Raw genomic sequence first — 24187 nt, forward strand, 5'->3', positions numbered from 1 at the left:
TGTCTAAAAAAAAAAGAAAAATTTAAAAAAAGTTCATGTCAATTCTGGCTTCTATTTTACAACATTCATTCTATTTTAATTTTTAAAATGCCCTTAATTACTTTTTACATAGCTTTTTTTACCCAAATAGTTAAGCAAAATTAACATCCCTAAAAGATGCACCATCCTTATTCTGTGGCTTTGAGTGTGCCTTGACCCACTCAGTGGCTTCCTGAGCATAAGATGTCTAATTTGGGAAGCATGATCTTAAATGTTAGTTGTTGTCTTTTGCTCAAGTTTTCTTTCTGCTAGGGGTGCCATTTCCTTCTTGAGCAGGAGAATTCTTGGTTATCAGCTCAAATCCTGCCTCTTAATTTAAAATTACTCAACATGTTAATTCAATAAAGAGTTCATGATAGGCTCTTCCTGCTAGCCTACCTGGCCCTACTCCTCCCATTAGAACTAACTTAGCCTTCCTTTGTGTTTCCATAGCGCTTTGTAATGCCCCTGTCATAGTTCTAATCCCATCATGTTAGGACTTAGTTTGGATATGTCTGTTTGTCACTAGTTCAGTGAAGGCAAAGGCAAAAGAGAATCATACTTATTTTTGCACCTTGGAGCCCATCACAGTGCCTGGTATGTGGCTGGAGCTCTTTTCACCAGAAAGGAAGAGGCTACCCAGGTTTTGAATGGTGTGTGCTGTTGAACTCTGATGGTAAAGAGATTCACCTGGATCACTGCTCCCTACAACAGAATCACCTGCAGGGCTTGATTGGGTAAGGTTTCCCACTCCTGCCTTTACTCATTTCAGTCTGAGGATGTTTGCAAGAGATAGTGGGGACCTTTCCTCTAACCCTAATTAAACTTGCCTTTGCTGGCAAATATATTCCAAAAGCCAGAAGCAGGTATCTTTAACATACATGAAAAGCAATCCATGACTGAGATGCTATCCCACTTCCAGGGGAGGACTGTGGCTCTCTGGCAATTATATCAACTTCCAGCCTCAGGGATCTATTCAGTCTCCAGACCACACCTGGTCCGGTGGTTCTCCAAGCTGCTCACATGTGCCCTCCTCCAGGAGCCCTGCTTGGAGGAGCAGAGATGTCAGCTGCAACCCTCCAGGTTCAGCTCAGGGAACACCCCCTTCTCAGTCTGGCTTCCTTTTTCTTTTCTCTCAGGAGTTTCCTAGATCTGAGATCTCAAGACCATGGGCTCTTCGTCTCCCACATATGAGGAGCCTGCCTTCAGCAGTTGCAAATAGAAGATCATTTGATTCCACCAGACCTTCAAAATCTGGGTTTTGACCTTGACGATATTTATTGACTGAAGTCATCCAAACAAGGACTTCCGAAGGCTGTAGCATCCAGTGGTTTTTGTGAGTGTGACGCCCCTGTTGCTGCCTCTATTTATAAAGTTTGAGCTCTGGTTTCTGATGGTTCCAAACCTAGCAGGTGGGGGTGGCAGTCTTTTCTTTACCTTCTATTTGCCTGTTGGCAGCTCCAAGAGACTAAAATATTCTCTTCCTACAAGCAGGCTACTGAGACTTTGGAGCACAGAAATAGTTGTTTTAGCCAGAGCGGTTATACGACAGGAATCTCTGCCCAGAAAAGAGGAGATAAATCAATGTTTGCTTAAGGAATAAAGACCAAACTCCTCTGGAAAAACAAAATGTGATTTTTAAATGATCAAAGCTGGCTTTAGTAATCACTGAGGGAACTGAACTCCTTGAAGCTCTCAATGGGTGTCTGATGGTATCCTTGAAGTTAAATATCAGATTTATTTGGCCATTATTAATGGCTGATGCCGGATTCCTGTCTTCCCCTTGGCTACATCTTCTTCCCGGCTAACCCCAGTCACTCGCTCCATTTTCATCTTTATGCTTTTATGACATTTGCATCAGCCACTGTATTATCACTTATATATGGATAAGGTGGAGAGAAAAGGAGAAAATGAAGCCTTGTTTTCAAGACATATGTTCATGTTACATTGAATAACATGATATATATCATTTCTTGCTTTAACCATTAAAATAGCAGCTCTAAACCAACCAGCTGCTGCTCCTGATACTTCTCTAAAGAGGAGATTTGAGCCTGCCTGGTGCTGGCAACAATAAGTGGCATCACTGTCCATGCAGGGCCTCCAGGATTTCACCCTGCTTCTTGCTCCTGCCATGTGATCCACCACCAAAATGTCCAATGTCACATGAGCTCCCTTCACAGACCCAGGTTTCCAACACCATGCCAGTACCAAAGCTTCCCTCTAATTAGGCCTTCCAAAAGGGGTAAGATCTAAGTCCAAAAGTAAATGAAAAAGGGAAAAGAGAAAAAGTTACCAAGAAAGGATGTGCAATAGGAGGTAATGGAGGGGAGGATACATTTTCTTTTCCTTTTCCACTTCCCAGTTGGCAACCGGTTGGATGACAACAGCAGCAGATGCAGCAGAATTAGGAAAGCTGGTAAATGTGCCTTTTTTTCTTGAAAAAGGTTTTTGGGCCGGGCATGATGGCTTGCCCTTATAGGCCCAGCTGCATGGGAGGCTGAGGCGGAAGGATTGCTCAAGCCCAGGAGTTCAAGGTTGCAGTGAGCTGTGATTGCACCGCTGCACTTCAGCCTGGGTGACAGAGTGAGACCCAGTCCCACCCAATACAAAACCAAAACCAAAATAAACCACTACAGTAAGTGGTCTGAAAAGGAGATAGATACATGTTGCTTATGAGAGCAGGTAACAGGAGAAAGGTCCTGGTCAAGGGGTCAGAGGGGAGCCCCTGTAGAAATGACTATGTGAAGCAAGAGAAGGACCTTTCAGGTAGAGGGAGCTGTGAGTGTAAATTCTTATGATAGGACCTAAGCATGGCACCTAAGAGGGACTGAGAGAAGTTTGCTGTGTCTAGAGAGCAGGGGGTGGAGCTGGAGGGGTAGGTAGAAATCAAATTATGGAAAGTCTTGGAAGCCAAGTTAAGAATTTGGTTTTATCCTAAGAGCCACTGGAATCCATTGAAAAGTGTAAATGTGGAAGTGACATCAGATTTGTATTACAAGGTGGTCACTCTGGATATTGTGTGGAGAATTGAATGCAGAGGAGTGAGGGTGAGAATAGAAAGACCAAGGAGGATTCAGAAGCAGTAGGCTTGGAGAGAGATGATAGTTGCTAGGACTAGAGTGAGAGTCGCCATAGAGATAGAGGGGGGTATATTTGAGAGAGTTTTGGGAGATAACATATACAGGACTCTGCAATCAATTGAATATGGGAAGGAGTGAGGGAGAGGAATGTGTCAAAAATAACTCATAGTTTCTGGACAAAGTGACTGGAGCAAGTGATGATGATGGCGTCTGTGGAGATGTCACATGAAGAGAACTAGGTTTGGAGAGAGTATAATAATTTCATTTTGCATGAGTTGAATTCAACACCATTTAAAATGTGTAAGTAGAGATGTCGAGTAGACAGGGATTCTACAGATCCAGACCCAAGGAGAGGTCTCAACTGGAGATTTGATTCTGTGCATCAGTGGTATAAAGGTGGTAAGTAAATCCCTGTGTCTGGATGACATTGCTGGAGAGTGAGTACAAAAAGGGAAGATGGCCCCAAACCCAACCTTGAAGAGCTTCAACATTCAATGGCCTGCCAGAGGAGAATACTGAAAAAGGGTATATTGGAGGAGCTGTCAGAGAAGTAAGAGGGAAATTAGAGGGGTGCTGGGTTATGGAAGCCAAGGAAAGAGGGTTTCTAGGAGACACTGATCAACAGTATTAAGCGGTTCTGAGAGATTAAAATCTAAAGTGTTTTGGGGGTTTAGTGATATGAGGAGTCATTAGCAATCTTTTTTTTCTAATGGAGATGGGGTTCTACTGTGTCATCCAGGCTGGTCTCCAACTCCTGGGCTCAAGTGATTCTCCTACTACAGCCTCCCAAAGTGCTGGGATTACAGGCATGAGCCCACGCCCAACCTCATTAGCAATCGTAATGAGAGATGTTTTCATAAAGTAGTGTATGCAAAACTCAGGTTAGAGTGGGCTGAGGAGTAAGTGGGAGGCAGAAATAGAAGTAAGAATAGAGAACTTAAGAATTTTTGCTATGAATGAAAGGAGAAAGACAAGTAAATGGCCAGATGAGAATGTGGGTGAAGAAAGAGTATTAAATCGGGAGATATCTAAGTTTGTTTAAAAACCGCTGAGGTTTATCCAGTTGAGAGGCAAAGCTGGGGATGGGGATAAAGAGCACAAAGAGTGGACAAGATTTATACATTGGACCTTAACTGATAAAAACAGAGATGCCAGATATGGTGGATTCACCTTCAGTCTTTTTTAGAAGGGTGAGCACTAGGCCTGTGGGTGACATTTCTTTCTCTTTGACAAGGTCATAGTGCATTTGGAGATGGGTTGTCTCCATGTTGCTGCTTCATTTACTGTTAAAGAGGTGGAATCGGAGACCGATTTGTACAATACATTCCATTGTAGATTCCTTGTGATTTCCATCTGGCTGCTTAAGGATTTTTTTTTTTTTTTTGAGACAAGGTCTCGCTCTATTGCCCAGGCTGAAGTGCAGTGGCATGATCTCCACTCACTGCAACCTAAACTTCCAGGGCTCAAGTGATCCTCCCACCTCAGCCTCCTGAGTACCTGGGACTACAAGCATGTGTGCCACCAGACTTGGCTAATTTTTGTATTTTTTGTAGAGATGGGGTTTCATTATGTTGTCCAGGCTGGTCTCAAACTCCTAGGCTCAAGTGATCTGCCTGACCCAGCCTGCTAAAGCACTGAGACTACAGCACTAGCATGCTCTAACCCTAGAACCAGATAGATAACTGTCACCTGGATTCAGTGGTTGTAATCAGTTAAAAAAATCTGGAAACTAAATAATGTATGGCATAGTACTATGTTGTGGAGGTTTTAACACATTTGACACTTTTCCCAGTAAAAGGTGGAGTCCAGTTACCCTCTCCTTATGTATGGGCTGGTGACTTAGTGGCTTGCTTCTGATGAATAGAATATTATGGAATTGATGCTACATGACTTCTGAGGCTAGGAATAAAAGCTTCCACTTGGCTGTCTCTCAAAATACATGCCTTTAGGACCCTGAGCCATCATATAAGAAATCTGAATACCCTGAAACCACCATGCTGAAGAAGCCATGTGGAGAGATGGGAGCCATGTAGAGATAGGTAGATGCCTGAGGGGTGCCAGCTATACTTGTCTTCTTAGCCCAGGCACCAGACATATGAGTAAGAATACCTTTCAGGAAGCTCCAGCCTCACCACTGTCTGCAACTGCCTGGGAAACCTTGAGTGAGAACCACCCTGCTAAGCCCAGCCAGTTCCCAGAACCATGAGGACTAATAAATTTAATTCATACCACTAAGTTTGGAGTCATTTGTTATGCAGCAGAATTTGTTTATTAAGAACCAGAGAATTGATTTTTAGTATAAGTTTTAAATATACCTGCCAAGAAAGTATATCTGGTTGGGAAAATTAAAACTTAAAATTGAAAAAGAAAAAGTTTTAAGTGGGAAACATTTTTTTTCTGGCATAAAAATGAGAAAAGAGAATGTAAACAAATTTCAAGTAAGACTTATTTTATCTTTATTCTTAATGAATATGAATAACTAATACATTTACAAGTGATTAAAAACTCTGAATAGGCAGGCATTTTCAATCAGTTAAAATGTTAATTCAGTACATCAAGTAGATTCCTTATTTTGAATATTAAGAATGAGGAATATAATTTTAAAATAGAATATCAATATTTTTCTTTCTTGCCCATCTAAATAAATATGAGACAGATATTTAATAAATATTTGCTTGAGGTAGTGAGTTATCTCAATTGATTGCTCAGTCCGTTACAGATCAAACTCCTTGTTCTAATCTGCCCCCTTCTCACCACTGCATTTGACTAGTCTTAAGAAAAAATTTTGTTTGAAGAGTCACCAACATATTAAGCCTCCTGTGTGCCTGTGGGAAACATGGGGAAAGGAGGGCTACCCCAGTGCAAGGCTGGCTGTTCATGTTCCTGGTTGGTACAGACACTGGGTCCTAGAATCAGGATGCAGGGAGGGGGAGGTGGAACAGGTTATTATTTTTTTCAGGTGGTTTTGGTTGCCAGGAAGAGAGAAATGAAGCATAAAATCGATTATTTTTCTCAGTCTAGCTTTCTATAGTTAGTAAACATTCCTCCCATATTCTGACAATTTTTTTTCTGTCAGTGTTTTCATTATCACTGGGAGTTCTAATGTATATATTTTAGTGGGAATTTTGGAGAGGTTGCATAGGCGCTGTTAGTTAGATGTGATTTAAATTGGAAGCCTTCATCTCTCTTGATATGAATTAATACATGCCCCACAAAAGGAGTTTTGGCTATCAACTATTGAAGATGCTGGCCTCAGGAAGCTTAAGATTTCAATGGTCTAGTGTGCAGAGGGAAAAACAGGTACCAAGGGACTAAGGCTAATGGAGTCCCTTAGCAATCCTAAGGGATGGGAAACTCGACCAAGGCCGCTAAATCACATATGGTGGTGCAGGTTGGGCAGAGCCAAGGGGGCCGGCTCCCTTGTCAAGCCTTGCTTCAGCCCAAGCTCCCTTGTCAAGCCTTGTCTCAGACAAAGGGAGACTCTTTGTTATTTGGTTCTCCAGAGGAGGTGACTTTAATTTGCACAAAGACATCTTATTAGCTAGCAGGGACTGAGTATGTACAATGCACACTGTTGTGTGTTTGTGCGTGCATATATGTATTTATGAGTATATACAGTTGTAGATGATGAATGTGGGAAGATAAAGGTGAGTTCTTAAAGCTTGTGATTACTTTCTGACTGAGGTCTTGGGAGGTTTGTATTTGCTCAAGCTACGATAGTTGGGTTTCTGTTACATGCTACTTTTACAGAATACATATAGCTACATGTTATTTCTCATCACATACTTACTGTTTGTTTCTGCCTCTGTCCTTTCCTTCATGTTTTCTTGATCTCTCCTCCCCGCTCTGCTTATACCAGTCATGCCTGGTATGTGATATGTGCTCAATAAATTGTAGCTGTTATTTAATAACAAGGTCAATGAATGTAGAGGGAGTTTTTTTAAAAAATGCTTATCTTGGAAGATGACTACATGATGGTAAATGAACAAGATGTTTATCTAACTTTAGTGCCATTTTGATGCAACAAATGGAACCTTGGGTTGTCAATATTTCTGAAATGCAAAAAATGTGTGCTATACTTTGCTATACCAAGACAGGAATAGTACAATCAGAAGAAAATAAGCCTCCTCTTCTGATGAGGCAACTTTAGGGAAAGAGAATTGAATCCTGGAAAAGATCCTGGGGCAGCAGCAGATAGGCACTCTTCCCTTGGAAGCCAACTGAGACCTGATTCATTCCTCTGACCAGGAGCAACCAGACAAAACTACCCTCACTCCTAGCACAGAGAAGGTCCCCTCTTGCAACTAAAGTGACCATACCAGCCAGGAGAACCCCATTGAACATTCTGTGTTGTCTACTGCACTATGATGATAGACTCCAGTTTAAACATCTGAGCATATTGGATGCTTGAATTTGATTGAACACCCCTGGGATTAGGCTGCAGAACAAGGTGACCCTATTGCTTGGGACAGTTAGGCCCAATTATCAGTCCAGTTCCAGATCTGGTTCTGTGGTGAGTGCCCTGGGAGGCTACCAAATCCTCAGTTCCCTGGAAAGTGAAACCCTGGAACTTCCTAGAGCTATAAGGCTCTGTTCTTGAACTAGACTGAAAATAGGCAGGAACCAGAAATCAGAAAAGCCTCCTAGACGTAGTAAGATTTAATATGACTACACTGCTATTTCCATGAAGAATGTCCCTCTGTGTCTTTTGATGTCTCCCCAACCAGGAAGTTCTTTCTCATGTCCCGTTAGGGAAACACAATCCAGGCCCACCTAAAGCAGAAACCAATGGTTCCTTTGCACCATCTGTAGTGCTGCCATCATTTTGAAAATGCATTGCTTTTGTAACGGATGGGGCTGACCAAGACAATAGGAAGGATCCCTTGAATTACTAAGTCTGGGAATCCAGAGAAGGTGATTTGAGTAAGGCCTGTGTGAGGATGGTTGCCTTACAAGACCAAGCAGACCAGAGGTGCAGTGAAGTTGCTGCCCCGGATCCTTTACGAGGACATGGGTCCAGTAGCCCAGGATTCGTCAGGGAAGAAACACCTAAATCCTTGGAAAGGAGGGAAATGTGAGTTCATGACTCACATTTCTCATGACTCACATGACTCATGTCTGTGTTGAAGACTCTCATGACCAGGAGATAGTATTGGGGAATGATGTTAGCAAGACCCCTCTGTGTACTGTGGGCAGAAGCAGCTTCTCTGAGAGCTATGGTACCAGATCAGTGGATGGAGTGCAGGTAAAGGTGTGAGGAACTGTCTGTTACTACCTGTCTCCAGTGTCATCTTGATTAGCACCAAAAAATGCCCTCTGTTAGGGGGCTAGAGAATCCATGCTAAATGAACTTTTAAAAATATAAGATGTGGGCTCCGGATATTAACAAATGCTGACGTGGAGCCACACTTTTTTCTTATCTCTGGTTCTCGCTCTTCTTTGGAATTCAGCTACCCCAGCTGCTGGCGGTGTTGTCATTAGCTGGAGGCTGACAGGGCCCCTGGAACTGAGCTTATTAAGAACAAATGAGCCTTGGGTTCAGACCCCTTAGGGGTTTTGCTTTCTGAAGCTAGGCACAAATGAAAACTCAGCTGCCTAGGCCTTGCATTATCACATTTTCTGGGTTATATTGGTCTCCAGGGAACGTGCTTTATGCATTTCCAAGTTGTTTGTTTTAACAAAGGATATCAAATTTTAAACAACCCTGAATTATCAGAGAATTTCCCTTTAAAGCTGGAGTTCTTGGCAGCAAAATCACTATTTTGAAATACTCCTTTCTCAGTCAATATATTGGCTCCCGGAGTCTTGGTCCTGGCTGCTGACTCAACTGTGCAGCCACAACTTTTTGCCCCAGTTAGTGTTTGTTGAGTCCAACACAGCTATGGGGTACGAAACGGCTTCTAATTTTCTTGCTGCCTCATCAGCAGAATTGACAGCTAAATTCCACTTGTGGAGGCTTTATTACTTTTGAAGTTGTGAGAGGCAGAAAAGAGCACAGCTGGGTCCTTTATCACAGACAGTTTGCAGGACTGGCACATAGAAGGATCAGCTTTTGACTGTTAACTGAGGACAATTTAGTCTGGAGGTGATTGTGGGGAGATGATATTTGAAACCCCCTTATGTTGGATTCTGTGAATAACTACACTCAAGAGTGCATGTCAGGGTTTAGCACTTCCTCAATAAAGCGTGCTCCAAAAAGCCAAGGGACAAAACGTTTTAAGAAGCTCAGCTGTTGCAGTGAGGCAAGTATGCTGCACTGTCGTGGTGGGACAACTTATCCACACTGGTGGATATCTCCCACTTTCCTGGAAATGCAACAGCCAAGTGGCATGGGGGCTCAGCCTGAGGAAAGAGTAGCATAGACGTGGTAGAATCAGGTGGGGTTTCCGGTTTTATGTAATTCTGTAGGCAGAGGAGGCTGGCGAAAGGCTTTCTAGGCTGGGATGTTTGTTGAATCCTTAGATAATTACGTTCTGGCCACATATTCACATGTTTCTATTTCCTCAAAGGAATGTTTACTTCAGAAAATATTTCTGTTACAGAAAAATGGTATTTTCCCAGGAAGTGCATGCTCAACCATCCTTCCTCGTGTGCCCTTGCTCGAGATGGTAATTTACCAAAAGAGTGTAATTATGCAACTGAAAAGCCTTTAAATTGGATTGTGAGGGGAAATCCTGTGGCGTGCCTCAAAACAGGCCAGGTGTGAACATAGAGTAATGAGACCGATATGTCAATTTTTGTATACCTGTACAAAACCAAAGCAATAATTCTGAATGCTCGCTTCCCCCTTCCCCAGCTTAACTTAGGGTTATTGAAGGCAGATCCTGGACACATTTTGTTAGAGCATTATTTTCTGTATTTTGGAGTTGCAAGCTTTCATTGAGGGCCCCTATTGTTTCTTGTTTATTTATCATCTCTCAGGTGACAAGGTCTCTTCCGAACGGGGCTTGTTGATGGGGAGGGCAGAAATTTTCCTCCTGGATCCTCTCACTGTGCACGTGGTTACTTTTAGAATCATCTCAGTTCGTGAACAGGAGCATTGGTGGAAGTGCACAAATTCTACCATTTTGTAGCCTTCTGTTCTCATATTTTACTAAATATTCCAAGAAAAGGGTGTACCAGGTTACTAACTTTCCACTATTTTATCCAGAAATCTTTCCCTCACTATTTTAGTAACACTTCTTTCATCTTGTGGCTGGTTTTTGAATAAGGAGCTACTGTAGGCCTAAAACTCTTCTAAGTTTCTTCGTAGAATCTCAAAGCACTTGAAATTCACAGGAGTGTTTTGCAACACAGGCATTTCTGACATGTGAGCTACATATACATTCCCAAAGACTGTTGTTTCTCTAGTTGCCATAGGACTCCATTAATTTATTCCAACAATAGTGCCATTGCTCAAAATGCCCAGACATCCCCTCTTCTGGAATTGTCTCCCAAGCTGGTTGGCAAATCATGCAGGAAAACCTGTCATAAAGTAACACATGGTCTCACCTTTTTTTTTTTTTTTTTTTTTTTGACTAAAGCCAGAATTGTATAGCTAGGTCATCTAAATTCAACTTTTATTCATCAAAATGCACTCCAAGCAACTTCTGTTTCTCAAAATCAAATCCATTTTCAAAAGATGGATATTTACCAGCTACAATTAAGGAAATTCTAAAGAAAATGCCACAGGCTATCAAAGTAATTCCTAAAATGAAGCTCCATGAATTCTTTTAAATGGCAGTAGTATTTGACTAGTATAGCAACTCCAAAGAGACTTTGTTGGAGCAAATAATACTTGTTTAGATGTGTGAGTTCTGATAAGTTGGTTACAGAAAGAGTCTCATTTGGTCTGGGAAACAAGATAGGTTGGTTTAAAAAGATCATGCCATTTGATATGGGAGATGATATATGAGATAAATGGGTTCTAGCTCTGCCAGTGAACATGGGCAAAGTGCTTAGAATCTCTAGGTTTCTGATTCTTCACATTTAAAATGAAAGGTTTAGATGAGGTGATCTCCAAGGACTCTTTTAGCTTGAATACACTACAATTCATTCATCAAACATTTGTTAAGCAAATACTGTAAATGTTAGACACTGCTTTAGGAAAAGTAATACAAAATCCCTGTCCCAAAAGGTCTCAAAATCTAGCCAGGCATATGGATTGTATACAATTTTTATATCATCAATATCATAATATGATCAACTCATGTATTATACAATATAACATAATATTTATTGCTGAATAAACCGACTACTTGTTCATCAAATATTTTTCTTTTTTTCCTGACAGGCATTGTAACTGATTTGCCACACCTAATTAATTTCAAAGGAGTCTGGGAAAAAAAGTTTAGCCTTCAAGTGTTGGAAAAATAAAATAAGGAACCTTTGGCTATTACCTTCCCACTTTTTCTAAAAGTTCTGGAAGCAGGAGGTGTGGGAGAGGGAAGGGGATACATATGTGAAAGGAAGAAGGTAACATAGAAATACAGGAATAGATCAATGAAGAACAGATAATAGTAATTATTAGAGAAGTGAATTGCCTAACCTCAAGATGTATGCTAAAAAAAAAATTACCTGAAAAAAAAAAACGGGCTAGCCAGCACCTTTTTTAAAAAAGTGGGGATAATAGCCAAAGGATCCTTGCTTTATTTTTCTAACACTTGCAGGACAGTAAAAATTCTTCTGAAAACTATTCAATCAAGAGTGAAATCTGGGTTACTGGCAAGACTGTTATCTGAAATGATGACTCTAAGACATGATTGCCTGCTGTCTTGCAGTTTGGAATTTGATATGAAACTGCATTGAGTTTTAAAATGCCATTTGTTAGGAGTTAGAACTATGTTAACCATGTTACAGGTAAAATCTAAGTGAATATTTAAATTCATCTAAAAGCCAATGTCTTTGGCTATTTTCAGCTTAGTTGTAAGGAAGATAGCAGTAAATTGTTATTATATTGTGGTAGGTAGATAATGGCCTCCCCCAAGTTGTCCACATGCTAAGCCCAGAAACCTGTGAACATGTTACCTTACATGCCAACAGGGGCTTTGCAGATGTGATTATATTAAAGATCTTGGGAGGAGGGTGTTATCCTGTATTATCTGGTGAGCCCAAGGTAGCCACAAGGGTCCTCACAAGAGGGAGGCAGGAGTGTCAGAGTCAGAGCAGGAGCTGCGACAGCAGAAGCAGAGGGCAAAGTGATGTGGGGTCATGTGCCAAGGAAAGCAGCCAACTTCCAGAAGCTAGAAAAAGCAAGGAAAGGGATTTTCTCCTAGAGCCTTAGAAGTAGCACAGCCCTGCCATCCGTTTTGGACTTCTGACCTGCAGAACTCTAAGATAATGAATCTGTGTTGTTTTAAGCCACTAAGTTTGCGGAAACTTGTTATAGCAGTAACAGGAAACTAACACATACATAACACACTGTGGCCCGTGCATTCTCCTCTGTTTTATTCATAAACAATTTTTAGGCACTGCTATGTATAAGTCACGTACTATCTAGGCGCTGTAGAGGGAAAAGAAGGTTTTAAAAAAGCTGTTTTCCATAGCTTTTGTGTTTTTGAAAGAAATTAATTTTTGAATCCTATTATGCTTATCATGTATTTGTACTATGTGCCTTATAGTGTGTGTGTGTGTGTGTGTGTGTATATATGTTTTACATATATACATCTGTTGTGTGTATATAGTATACAGCTATTCCTTAGGGATATTTATACTAAGGGCTTTACAGATAATCATTCCTTTAGCTCTCTCATAATAACTTAAGGTACTACTGTCTCCCCTTCACAAGAGAGAAAACTGAACTGAGGGGAGTTGAAACCTGCAAGAAGTTACCAATAAGGAGGAGATCTCCATTTTGATGGTCTGGTGGCAGACCAAAGTTGTTTCTGTATGAACTGACCAAAACTCTGATAAGAAACTGTGTTCTTTCAGCCTTGAAGAGTGAGAGGACAGAGATCAGGAATCTCACAGTGACTGTAAAGTGAGAGTGGTATTCTGGAAAAAAAGAGTATTGGGGCCCTAGATTCTGTCTATAAACTTCTGCACCATGCATGCCTGGGACAGACTCCAAGTAGCTCAGCGAAGCCCAAAAGATAAGTGAGATTTTAACTGTTGCCCAAGAGAGACGTTAGAGGTCTCAAATAAGTTGACTGCTAAAACAAAAACACTGACATTCTTTGGGGGAATATAAAATATAAAGATGTCTCTACAACATAGAATTGACAAGGTCCATGATTCAATCCAAAATTACTTGACATATGAAGGATCAAGAAAATGTGCCCCATCCTTAAGAGAAATAACAATAAACTAAGACTAGCCCTGAGGATTTAGGAACAGCCCTTGGAATTAGCATGCATGGATTTTAAAATTTTAGGCTATTATGTGTATGCAGAATGAAGAAAAATATGCTTGGAATAAATTAAGAGAAGAATCTCAGCAGATAAGTACTGTACAAAAAGAAATTATGGAAGTTCTAGAATTAAAAATATAATATCTGAAATTAAAAATTTACTGAATGTATGTAACTGAAAAAATTAAGAATGACAGAGTAGAGAGTCAGTGAATGTGACTAAATAGCAACAGAGATGATAAAATAGAAGAAAAGAGAGAGAAAAAATTTGAAAAAGATAAACCTAGTCTCAGACACCAAGAGGTCAACAAACACTGTATCATCAATATAATTGTAATTCTAAGAAGAGAAGATAGAGACTGAGACAGAAAAATATATTTAAAGATAGAATGGCTCTCAAATTTATTGAAGGGCATAAATGTGGAGATTCAAGAGTCTCAGCAAAATCACACTTAAAAATCACAAAAAAAGCTATGCCTAGGTGCATCAAAGGCAAATTGCTGCAAACCAAAGATAAAGAGGAAATATAGAAAGCAGCCAGAGAAAATGACATATCCAAAGAGAAATGATTTGAGTCATCATTCACTTCTTGCCAGAAATGACAGAGGCTAGAAGATAGTGGAATAACACATTTTTAAAAAACGTTTTATTTTAAAATAATTTTAGACATACAGAAAAGTTTCAAAAGTAGTACAGAGAGTTTTGCTGTTTATTTTTCATACAGTTTCCCATAATATTAACATCATACATAAGCATTGTTAATTATCAAAGCCAAGAAATCAACACTGGTACAGTACCATTCACTAAACAACACCATTTATTGGAATTTCACCAATTTTTCCACTAATATCCTCTTTCTGTTGCAGGATCCAGTTAAGTATCCCACATTACATTTAGTTATTATGTTTTGTCTCCTATAATTTCTGTCAGGTCCCCAGTATCTCCCTTCTGTCTTTCATTATCTTAACACTTTTGAAGAAGGATGCTGGTCAGTTATTTTGTGGAATGTCTCTCGATTTGGGTTAGTCTGATGCTTCCTGGTGATTAGAAGGAGACTGTGCATTTTTGGCAAGTATATCACAGAAAAATATAGTATTCTTCTCAGTGCATCATATCAAGGAGTTCATAATGTCAATGTATCTCATTCCTGGTGATGTTAAGTTAGATCACTCAGCTAAGGTAATGGTTCTTCACTGAAAACTTAGTACTTTTCCTTTTGTAATTAAAAGTATCTTGTGGGAAGATACTTTTAGACTGTGCAAGTGTCCTGTTTCTCCTCCAACTTTCACTAGCATTTGTCTGTAGATCTTGCCTGTGACAATTTTTACTGGCGTATTTGCCTAATGGTGATTTTCTGAAATAATGCCTTTAAGTGATTTAGCAAATCTTTTTATCCAAAATATTACATCCAGTAGAAACATTCTTTAAGAACAAAATTGTACAACTCAGTAATAAAAAGAGAAATAACCCAATTAAAAATGGGCAAAGGACATTTCTCCAAAGAAGATATACAAATGAAAAGATTCTGAACATCATGAGCCACTAAGAAAATTCAAATAAAAGCCATAATGAAATACCACTTCACACCAAGTAGGATGGCTATAATGAAAAAGACATAATAACAAATGCTGGCAAGAAGACAAAGAAATTGGAAGCCTCATCGATTGCTGATAGCAATGTAAAATGGTGCAACTGCTTTGGAAGACAGTCTGGCATTTCCTCAAACCATTAAACGTAGAGTTACCATATGGCCCAGCCATTCCACTTTTAGGTATATACCCAGTCAAAATGGAAACATATGTCCACATAAAAACTTATAACACAAATGTTTATAGAAGCATTATTCCCAATAACAAAAAAGTGAAAACAACCCAAATGTCCATCAACTGATGAATAAATAAATAAGATATGGTATATTCATACAATGGAATATTATTTGGCCATTAAAAGAAATGTAGTTCTGATACATGCTACAACATGGATAAACCTTGATAACGTTATGCTAAGTGAAATAAGCCAGTCACTAAAGACCATACATTACATAATTCAACTTCTATGAAATGTCCAGCTGGGTGCAGTGGGTCATGCCTGTAATCCTAGCACTTCGAGATGCCAAGGCAGGAGGATCACTTGAGCCCAGGACTTTGAGACTAACCTGGGCAACATAGTGAGACCCTGTCTCTACAAACAATAAAATAATTAGCACAGTGTGGTGGGGTGTGCCTGTGGTCCCAGCTACTCTCAGGAGGCTGAGGTGGGAGGATTGCTTCAGCTCAGAAGGTTGAGGCTGTAGTGAGCTGTGATCATGCCACTGCACTCCAGCCTGGGTGACAGAGTGAGATCCTGTCTCAAAAAAAAAAAAAAAAAAGAAAAAGAAAAAAAAGAAATGTCCATAATAGGCAAATACATAGAGACAGAAAAATTAGAAAGATTAGTGATTGCCTAGAGTTGAGGGATTAGGAGAGTGGGGAGTGACTGCTAATGGATATGGAGTTTGTTTGGAAATTGATGCAAATGTTCTAAAATTGGTTGTGGTAATGGTTGCATAACTCTGTGAACATACTAATAACCATCTAATTATACATCTTAAATGGGTGAATTGTATGGTATGTGAATTGTATTTAAATAAAAAAATTTTAAGAAAAAAGAACAATGTTGAGGTAAAGACATTTTCTGAAGAAAAAAACCCTAGGAGAAATTATTGGCAGAAAACTTGCACTACAAAATACTATAGACATTTCTTCAGACTGATGGTCTATTATACCATGTGGAAACTTGAATCTTTAGAAAGAAATGAAGAACATCAGAAATATAATTATTTAGGCAACTATAAAATATTATTTTTATTTCTTTGAGATACAAATAACTGTTTAAAGAAAAATGATAACGTTGTCTTATAGGATTTATAACATTTCTTTATAGACCTTTCCTAGCCAGTGCAATAAAGCAGGAGCAAGAAACTAAAGATATGAGGATTCCATAGCTTGTTTACTTGGAAAATGCATAATAATTAGAATTAATAATGAATTTAGTAAAGTCATTATACAAAGCCACTATACAAAAACCAATTGCATTGTATATCAGCAACAATTAGGAATTGAAGTTTAAATAACAATGCCCTTAATAAAAACATTGTGTCAATTTAATCCTCTGAGAAATAAACACTGATATAGATTTGGGAAGGCGAGAGATTTATTGGGGGCTAACAAGATAAAAGAGAGAGGAAGCAAAATTTGGCACAGAGAACCTCAGATTACGATGCTTGATCAACTCATTTGGGGAGTTGCTTTGAAGCAAAATTATGTTACAGAAGATCCATATTGGGCAGAAATGGCCAGACCCCATGATATGGTTTGGCTGTGTCCCCACCCAAATCTCATCTTGAATTGTAGTTCCCATAATCCCCACATGTGATGGGAGGGACCCGGTGGAAGGTAATTGAATCATGGGGGCAGTTTCTCCCATGCTATTCTCATGATAGTGAGTAAGTTCTTACGAGATCTGATGGTTTTATAAGGGGCTTCCCCCTTTTGCTCAGCACTTCTCCTTAGTGTTGTCATGTGTGTTAGTCCATTTTCATGCTGCTGATAAAGACATACCTGAGACTGGGTAATTCATAAAGACAAAGAGGTTTAATGGACTCACAGTTCCGTGTGGCTGGGGAGGCCTCACAAACATGGTGGAAGGCAGAAGGCAAAAGGCGTGTCTTACATGGCAGCAGGCAAGAGAGAGAATGAGAACCAAACGAAAGAGCTTTCCCCTTATAAAACTACCAGATCTCATGAGACTTATTCACTACCATGAGAACAGTATGGGGAAACGGCCCCTACGATTCAATTATCTTCCACTGGATCCTTCCCACAACACGTGGGAATTATGGGAGGTATAATTCAAGATGAGATTTGGGTGGGGACCCAGACCAACTGTATCACCATGTGAAGAAGGACGTGTTTGCTTCCTCTTCTGCCATGATTATAAGTTTCCTGAGGCCTCCCCAACTATGCTGAACTGTTAGTCAATTAAACTTCTTTCATTTATAAATTACCCAGTCTAAGGTATGTCTTTATTAGCAGCATGAGAACAGACTAATTCACCACAGTACCTTAACTGTGTTCAGTCACCACCTGGGACTGCCCAAGAATAGCTTGACTATATCTCTAAAGATGAGGCAAAATCCTGAAGGTGCTAACAGCTGCAGGCTATCAGCTTGCAGACCTTATTGCAGCTCAACAGTAATGTTATTTTGTAAAGGGAAATTCAATTGGTGCAGCTCCATGACTGCCACGAGCAATAAAACATATCATATAACTAGGGAATAAATGTAATGAAAGAGGTGCCAGACCTGTATACATAAAACTACACAATAATATTAAGAGAAATTAGAGAAGACCTAAATAAACAGAAGGATATAGCATGTTCATGGCTTCAAAGGCACAACATTGTAATGATGCCAACTTGAATCACTAATCTCTAGATTCAAGGCATCCCAGTAAGTACTATTTTTTTGTGTGGACATTGACAAGTTGATCCTAAAGTTCTATAAAAATTTAAAGAATAACCACAACATTCCTGAAAAACAAAGTCAAAGTTCTTTTATTTCCAATAAGAAAGAAAGCATGGTGTTGACACAATCTTCTCAACAAATGACCAATAGAATAGTAAGTCTATTCTATTGTTCACCTAATTTATACCAAATTGCTGTTGAAAATAATGGGAAAAAATTATCTCTCAATAAAAGATACTGGTCAAATTGGATACCCATATGGAAAAAAATGAACTTTTACCCCATGATACCAAATATAAAAATTGCAGATGGATTGTAGTTGTAAATATGAAAGTTAAAATAACAATGCTTCTGGAAGATAATATAGAATAGTATCTTTATAACCTTGGAGTAGGCAAATATTTCTTAAAGGTATTAGCCAGGAAAAGAAGGATTGATAAATTGGAACACATAAATGTTTAGAACTCTGTTTATTATAGGACACCTCTAAGTGAGTGAAAAAGCAATTGATGGAATGAGAAAAGATATTTGTAATAGGTATAGCCAACCATACTCTCATTCCAATAACTAGAAAGAATTCCTGCAAATCAATAACATAAGGCAGGCAATCCAGCTAAAAAATATGCAAAAGACTGGAATAGGTACTGTACAACAGAGCATCTCCCAATGTTCATTAAGAATAAAAAAGTGCTTTAATTAATCATATGTTTATATTATTTGTATTCTGATGCTTTGACATCTTAGAGCCTTGTTGACCTTGGAGGGACCTTTCCTTCCAGAATTAGCTAATTCCTAGAGATAGATTAAACAATCTGAGAATATGTTTCATATGTAAACCAACCAATCCAGAGCCCATATTTCAACCTCCTCCTTTGTGGGTCTCAACATTTGGAGCCACTATTCTCCTACCCTAGTCACCTCAGGACCAGGTATCACACAATTAGGAACAGCCCCTACACCCCAGAGAGTACAAATATTATTCAAACTAGCCAATTTTAAACCTGTTCATCTTGCCTCTCCTGTTCCTTCCCATGAAAATCACAACAAAGTCACTTGCCCAGGTTTTGCCCTTGCTTTCCTGACTGCCTTGTTGCTTTCCTGTGTGGCCCCCCATATGGTGTGCTATGCCTCCTGTTTTTAGGGAGCTGTGAGTATGAAAACTGTGTCTGTGTGTCTTTTGATACCTGATTAAAAGAAATGCAAGTTAGTCTTAAAACAGTGCTTCATCTCATTGGAAATGCAAATAAAAATCACAGTGAGATCCTACAACTTACCTATCAGAATAGCTAGAATGAAAAAGACTTAAAATACCAAGTATTTATAAGAATGTGGAACAATCAGAACTTTCACACACTGCATATCCTGCTGGTGGGTGTGCAAATTGGCACAACTATTTTAGAAAGTAGTTTGACAGCATCTACTAAAGTTGAATATTACATACCCTATGACTTGCCGTTTCTACTTCCAGATATATGCTCAACAGAAATGCACAATATATGTACCAAAATACATGTTTAAGAATGATCATAGAAACATTACTTATGATAGCTCCAAATTAGACACAACTCTAATGTCCATCAAGAGTTGAATGAGTGGCTGGGCGCGGTGGCTCAAGCCTGTAATCCCAGCACTTTGGGAGGCCGAGGCGGGCGGATCACGAGGTCAGGAGATCAAGACCATCCTGGCTAACACAGTGAAACCCCATCTCTACTAAAAATACAAAAAATTAGCCTGACGTGTTGGCGGGCGCCTGTAGTCCCAGCTACTCGGGAGGCTGAGGCAGGAGAATGGCGTGAACCCGGGAGGCGGAGCTTGCAGTGAGCCGAGATCGCGCCACTGCACTCCAGCCTGGGGACAGAGCAAGACTGGGTGTCAAAAAACAAAAAAAAAAGACTTGAATGAGTAAGTATATCACAGTATATTCATACAATAAAATACTGTGCGACAGTGAAAATTGTCTACAACTATGCACAGTCAATCTCAACAAATATACTGTTAAATAAAAGAAGCCAGGCAGTGAAGAGTATATGATGTATGATTCCATTTATATGGGGCTCAAAATCAGGAAAAACTAGTCTATAGTGACAGAAGTTGAAACAATAGCTTACCTTTGGGGATGGGGCCTGGAGGGATTACGACTGGGAGGGATATGAAAGGAAACCTACTTGTGTGTTCACAATATTCTCTTTCCTGATTTCAGTGGTGGTTACATAGGTGGATTCACTTGGTGAAAATCCACAGAGCTGTATATTTAGGACTTGTGTACTTTCTGTATGAATGCTATAATTCAACAAAAATGTTGAAAAAAATCAATGAGAATTTTTGTGTACAGAATAATTGTTGCAAGGATGTAAATTATATTGTTATAAATACTTGCAATCATTTATGAGGAAAGCTTGTCCTAGTACGGGATCACATTGCTGGAACACATGTGAAATGAGCTTGCAATCTAAATTTTATGAGGCTCCTTATGTCAAATGCTGTCCTGGCTGTCGGTCATGAAACTGTTTTGGTTATTACCAAAACTGAATGAAACTGTGTTTGGGGGGCTCCCACCTGGAGAGTTGGTGGCTTATTTAGAGTTGTGTTTTACTCTGTGCCCTTGGCCAGGTGCTACTTACTGACATTAGTTAATCTTGCTGAGTCTCTATTCTCTTATCAGTGGGATGTGACTAATAATAGTAATTGCCTCACAGAGTTGTGAAGAATCAATAAAGTAGTGTATGTGAATGGCTCAGTGCAGAGCCTGGCGCCTGAGTGAATGTTCAGGAGTTATTCACTATTATTGCTTTTGTTGTGTTTGTGTTCTGACATGTTTTCAAGATATATAATTCAGTTGTGTTTCTGGATGTGTAAACAGGAAGCACAGGAGGCATCTTATAAAGAGGAGTTTGGGCACAGCTTCACCTACCACACCATGACCCCAGGTTCACCCATGGAACCCGAGATCTTTGATGAGGGCCCATCCTGGGTCAGACTAGGTTTGGTGATCATGCATGGGGGATGATTCTTTGAATAGAGGGCTCTTGGGCTTGCAAAGAGAGTAAGAGATGGTGTTTCTGCTGGAGAGTTTGATCTAAGCCTGCTGAGAAGCGGTCAGCACCATAGCCAGGGAGCTCAAGGCCATACCTGAAATGTAAGTTCAAATTTACAGGGGCCAAGAACTGAAGCTCCTGTGTTTATCTGCTTGTCTGAAAAATAAGACTTATTTTTTTTTTTTTCCTGAGACAAGACCTTGCTCTGTCACCCAGGCTGCAGTGCAGTGGTGCAATCATGGCTCACTGCAGCCTCAACCTCTCAGGCTCAATACATCCTTCCACCTCAACCTCCTGAATAGCTGGGACCACAGGCTCATGCCACCACACCTGGCTAATTTGTGTACTTTTTGTAGAGACGAGGTTTTATCATGTTGCCCAGGCTTGTCTCGAACTCCTGGGCTCAAGCTATCCACCAGCCTCAGCCTCTCAAAGTGCTGAGATTACAGGCATAATGAAAAACTAGACTCCTCCTAAAAAGATCATTGTGAATTTGGAGAAGATGTCCTAGACCTGGGGTCATATCTATACTAAAGTATAGTGTGGCAATACTCACTATTTGTAAAGCACAGTAAAAGCTCATATAAAAGTACTTAGAAAGGGTAAAAGTCATCCAGAAAGACAAGTGGGCTTCTGAGTTACCCAGGAGACTCTGAGCATTGCCCTTCTCGCCTTTAGCTTATCACTCCAAATGCTTCCAGTGACTGGGCTCTGAGGCTGGCCTCACCTTTCAGTGTTCCACCCCAGGGATTCTCCATCAGCCAACTTCATAGGCCAGGAGTTATTACAGACTGCTTCACAAGATGTTCAAAGGCCAGCTGTGAGTTTGTTTCACTTAACTCAGAGAAGGTTAATGGAATCTCAGACATGAAATCTCTAAGTAACACATGAAATTCCTCACTCCCTTTATGCATCCATGGTCTGAGATGAGAAATCAGAAGAGGAAGCAAGATTACTACAGTGTTAGGCTGGGATCCCACTAAGCGGGCCACCACTGGCTCCCATTCCCTCCACATATCTTACATGTTAACTGGAGACCACTGTTAAAGTTCAAGGAGAAACCAGCTCAACAAAGCCTGATCATGAAAAGTTATACCCAAATCTGGGATCAGTTATTCTGACTCTTCATACCAGCCCCAAATAATTTGTTTACATTAGAAAGAAGAGTGTCTTTCCAATATGCTTTTGGAGATAAACTACAAGCAAACATGGAAGCCTGTACCAAAAAAAAAAATGTGGCTTTTACTTTTTTTCCTAATTGATAAAAATCCTCATTAACTAGGCATCCAGAAAAAGGAAGGCATGAAAATCTCTTGTTCCTCTTTCTTACTACATTTTGATTTCTTCAGGCTGATTGTGCACACAATTAGACAAGAACCAAAAACAAGGATACATCTTGTACTTTTTTGAAAGATTATTGAGGAAGGCAGACATTTGAAGTGAGAGTTTTGCTTCAATCTCTGCTCTGCCACTTACTAGTTGTGTGACCTTGGACAGGCCACTGTGCCTCTGTTCTTCATCTATCAAGTGAGGATAAGAATGCCAACAGACAGATGATAAACACAAGGCTTTAAGGTGCATCCTAGGCCCTGTTCTCTTTCTTGTGAACAATTCTTCCAACAACTCCCTGCTCCCTAGGTGAGCTCAGCCGCATTTCCCACCTTCCATGTATGCCCTGCAGGTGCACCTGCCTACCTGACAGCTCTCTTTAGTTGTCACAAAGAGAACTTAACACATCCAAAATCAGACTCTTGGTTTTCCCCCAAATTGGTCTTCTTTTAGTCTTTCTTAACTGAGAGGCTTCCTTTATCTACCAAGTCATGAAACTAGAAACCTGAGAGTCCATTTTGATTCCTCTCATTCCCTCTCTTTGCCTCCTCTCCCACTTCCAGTTCATTTACAGTCCTAGCTTGTAAATGCCAACTCCCAAAACCTCTTGAATCCACCTACTTCTACCCAGGTCCACTGCCGCCACTCTTTTTTACTTTACCATGATACATTCCCATCCAACAGGCCTCGCCTTCAGTTACTCGAGATCCTCTGGAGTCTCTCTCCACTGCCCTGGAGCCAGCGTGATCTTTTTAATATGTTCGTGTTGTAGTGTCATTTACCTGCCTATGCCTTTTGGTGGCTTCCCATTGCTCTCAGGATAAAGACCAAAACTTTTAACACTATCTTCAAGGAGACAGCATGGTTTGGCTTTTCCCTATAAGTTCGGCCTCATCTCACCTCACGCTCTTATCTACTGAACTCCACTCATAGGAGTTTTCTTTCATAGCTTTTTGTTTTTTTCAAACTTTTATTATGAGGTAATTTCAGACTTACAGAAATGTTGCAAAAATAGTACAAGGAATTCTTGTATATCTTTAACACACGTTCCTCAAATGCTAAATTTTACCACATTTGTTTAGTGTATTTTTTTCTGAACTTCTTGGGAGTATTATAATAAAGAAATTAATATAAATATAGTACCATTTTCTAATAAACAAACCTTCTTTAAAATTTGACTAATTATCCCATTAATGTCTTTTATAGCAAAAGAAAAAATGTTCTGCCCCAGAATCACAGATTCTACTTAGTTGCCATGTCTCTTTCAACTCCTTAATCTGGAACAGTTCCTCAGTCTTTTTTTGTCTTTTATGACCTTGACACTTTTGAAGAGACTTGGCCAATTATTTTGTAACATGTCTCTCATTTTAGGTTTGTGTGATGGTTCCTCATGATTGGAGATAGGTTATAAATTTTTGACAGGACTATCACAGAAAGGATTCTGTGTTCTTCTCGGTGCAGCAAATCAGGAAGCACGTGATATCAATTTATCCCGTTACTGTTGATGTTAACTTTGAGCGCTTAATTAAAGTGATATCTGTCAGATCTCCACAGTAAAGTTACCATTTTTCCCTTTGTAATAAAAAATATCTTGTGGAGAGATACTCTGAGACTACAAAATAAACTTTCATCTTTTAATAATACAATCCACTGATGATTCTCATCTGAAATAATATTTACTATGGTGGTCGCAAAATGAAGACTCTTTTAAATTTAAAATGCCATGTTCTCTCCAACCCCAGGGCCTTTGCACGCATTATGTCTTCTGCCTAAAATCCCCTTCCTCCTCTTCAACTGATTAATGATTATTTCTTTAGATCCCAGACCAAATGTCATTTTCTGAGATGTCTTCTTTGGCCCTTTCCCCATCCTAGGTAACTCTCTCATTTATATG

General features: G+C 39.7%; 1 long non-coding RNA gene across 1 annotated transcript in view; it reads left to right on the forward strand.

Annotated features, from left to right (window-relative positions):
- The first annotated feature begins 1029 nt into the window (after positions 1-1029).
- The window catches only part of LOC129488855 (uncharacterized), a 109873-nt gene continuing 86715 nt past the window's right edge, over positions 1030-24187 (forward strand). Inside the window, exon 1 of the long non-coding RNA XR_008659724.1 lies at positions 1030-1354. This is a non-coding gene — a long non-coding RNA (uncharacterized lncRNA). The remainder of the gene's footprint in view (positions 1355-24187) is intronic.

The sequence above is a fragment of the Symphalangus syndactylus genome, chromosome 8 (genome assembly GCF_028878055.3).
Source record: "Symphalangus syndactylus isolate Jambi chromosome 8, NHGRI_mSymSyn1-v2.1_pri, whole genome shotgun sequence".
Classification (NCBI taxonomy): domain Eukaryota; kingdom Metazoa; phylum Chordata; class Mammalia; order Primates; family Hylobatidae; genus Symphalangus; species Symphalangus syndactylus.